Genomic DNA, 3,765 nt, shown 5'->3' on the forward strand with positions numbered 1-3,765 from the left:
TGTGTATTTTTGTATATATATATCTTTATAGAAATCTGTAGATTATTTTATGTGTTTTCAATATATATATTTTTTTAAACAAATTTACATTGTTTTTATATGTATTTTTGCATATCTATTTCAATACAAATTACCTTATTATTTATTGTGCATTTTAGTATATTTATTTTAATACAAATTCAAATATTTTATGTGTGTGTTTTTTAGGTATATATATTTTTACAAAAATGCGTTATTTTATAGAATTATTTTGCATCTTTATTTTTTCATGCAAATTTATATTATTTTTCATTAATATTCTGTGTATTTTGATACGATTTTACATTATTCTATTTTGTGTTTTGTATATATTTTTTATACATATTTACATTATTTAATGTGTATTTTGTATATATATTTCATACAATTTTACGTTATTTTAAGTGTATTTATTTTATATATTTTTTCCATTTCAAACTTACATTATTTTATGTGTAACCTTGTTGTAGCCTTATGTTTTCAATACAAACATTCCCTAATTTTATGTCTATTTTGCATATCTATTTTCAAACAAATTTAAATAATTTTTGTGTGTGTTTTGTATATATTTTATACAAATTTTATATTATTTTGTTGTATTTTCTATATATATTTTCCTACAAATATACATTCTTTTATTGGAATTTTTATCTATTTTATTCTAATGCAATTTACTTTATTTTATGTGTATTTTTGTAAATATATTTTTCTACGTATTTACATTATTATTATATTATTATTTTTGTATATATATTTTCTTAAAAATTTATTTTATTTTATTGTATGTATTCGAATATAAATTGATACAAATTTTATACAAATTCATGTTATTTTATGTGTGTTGTATATATATTTTCATACAAATCTACATTATTTTATATTGCATTTTTACATATATTTCATTAATAATTTACCTTATTTTATGTTTATTTTTTGAATATTTATTTCCCTTCAATTTTAAATTATTTGTATGTGTATATATGTATTTTGTGTATTTAAGAGTTATTTTATGTATTTTCTATATATATTTTCATCAAAAATTACATTATTTTTATTGAGTATTTTGTTAGTTTTAACTTTCGATGCAATTTAGAATTATTTCATAGGTATTGTTTACATATACATATTTTTTTTATACGCATTTTACATTTATTTAATGTGTTTTTGTATATTTATTTTTTTATAGAAATTTACTTTATTTTGTAATGTGTTTGTATAAATATAAATATACAAAATGCCACATAAAATAAGATAAATTTATATAAAACAATATACAAAGATACACAGAAGTAATTAAATTTTTTTGAAAATAGATATACAAAATACACACAAATAACTTAATTTGAATGACCAATATATAATACCAAAATACATAAATATAAATAGTAGATTTTTTATCAAAATATTTTTACAAATGCATATAATTACGTAAATTTTATATAAAATATATAAATAAAATACACATTAAATAATGTAATTACAATATAAAAAATACCATACAAAAATACCACATGCTAATCATGTAAATTCAATGTCAAAATAAATGCAAAATACCAATAAAATAATAAATTTTATGAAAAACATACAAAATACACGAAAATAAAATAAATTTTCTATAAAATATATGTACAAGAAATGCACATAAAATAAATTTGCAATTAAAAATATATACAAAACACACATTACATAACGTCAAATAGTATAAACATAATGTATACAAAATACCTTTGAAAAATCTAAATTCATATCGACTTAATAAAGAAAATATCAATAAAATAATGTAATTTTGGATGAAGATATATAGAAAATACACATAAAATTACGTAATAATACAAATACAAATATACACATAAAATAATTTAAAAATTGAATGAAATAAATATACAAAATAATCATAAAAATAAAATGATAGTGTTATAAAAAATATATGTAAAATACACGTAAAATAATATAAATTTTTATGAAAAGCTATATATACAAATACAAATGCATAAAATAACATCAGAATTGTATAAAGATTTGTATCAAAATGAAATGCAAGATATACACACAATAAAATAGTATGTAATTTTTTGTTAAAATGTATATACAAAATACATAAAATAATCAACAAATACGACAGAAAATATATATACAAAATACATATGTGAAATAATGTAAACTCATTATCAAAATAAATAAACAAAATTATAATAAGAAGTTAATATATTTTGGCGGAATACATATACAAAATACAAATAAAATAACTAAAATTTGACATAAGAAATAGAATACAAAAATACACAAAAAGTAATTTAAATGTTTGAAAATATATACAAAATACACATAAAGTTAAACAAATTTATTATTGAAATACATATGAAAATACACATAAAATAAAAGTAAATTTGTGTGAAAATGTATAAACAAATACACATATAAAATAACAATAGATTTGGGTAAAATATATATACAAAATATACATTAAATAATGTAAATATGTAAAATATATATACAAATACACATAGAATGTGTTTAATCGTATCAAAATAAATAAACAGAATATCAATAAGATAATTTAAATTTGTATGAAAATAAAGATGCAAAATAGCCATATAATAACGCATATATGCATAAAAATATATATGCAAAATACACATGAAATAAATTAAATTTGTATTGAAATAAATATACAAAATGCATATACAATAAAAGTAAATTTAATATTCCAAATACATATACAAAATACACATCAATCAATGTAAATTTTATCAAAAATATATATACGAATACCCACATAAAATAAGGAAGTGAAAATTTCTATGAAAATATACACTTACCAAGAAATACATATAAAATGATGTATATAGTATAAAAATATATATATAAATACACCCCCTAAAATAACGTAAATTCCATTATCAAAAAGAAATAAACAAAAACCATACAAAATTCCGATAAAGAACGTATATTTGTAGGGAAAATAAATATACAAAATACACACACTTTCAAAATAACGAAAATTTGTGTAAAAAATATATAAAAAAAATAATAATTTCAATTTTTATGAAAATTGATATACAAAGCTCACACATATAATTAGTTAATTTTGGCCTGAAATTTGTACATGTACAAAATACATAAAATAATGAAAATTTAGCCTATGAAATGAAAATAAAATACACTTCGTTGATTTATGAGTATTCGTATATAGATTTTTGAAATAAATTTACACTGTTTTATATATGTGTATTTTGCATATTTTTCAATACAAATATGCAATTTTATATGTTTTTGTATATTTATTTTAATACAAATTTAATTATTTTGTATTTTTGTATATGTATATTTTATAAAAATTTAGATTATTATTTATAGGTATTTTGCATTTTTTTCATACAATTTACATTCTTTTCATTATATTCTGTTTATTTTTTTTAAACAATTACACATTATTATTTAATGTGTATTTTGTATATATATATTTATACGTATTTACATTATTTCAAGTGTATTTTGTATATATATTTTATTGAAATCTGCGTTATTTTATAATGTATTCGTATTATATATTTTGAAACAAATTTACATTGTTTTTATATGTATTTTGCATATTTTTCAATACAAATTTACCTTATTGTATGTGCATTTGTATATTAATTTTAATACAAATTTAAATAATCTATGTGTATTTTGTATATGTATTTTATAAAAAATGCTTTATTTTATGGAATTTTGCATCTTTATTTTCATACAAATTTACATTAT

Source organism: Eriocheir sinensis, unplaced genomic scaffold (genome assembly GCF_024679095.1).
Source record: "Eriocheir sinensis breed Jianghai 21 unplaced genomic scaffold, ASM2467909v1 Scaffold105, whole genome shotgun sequence".
Taxonomy (NCBI): Eukaryota; Metazoa; Arthropoda; class Malacostraca; order Decapoda; family Varunidae; genus Eriocheir; species Eriocheir sinensis.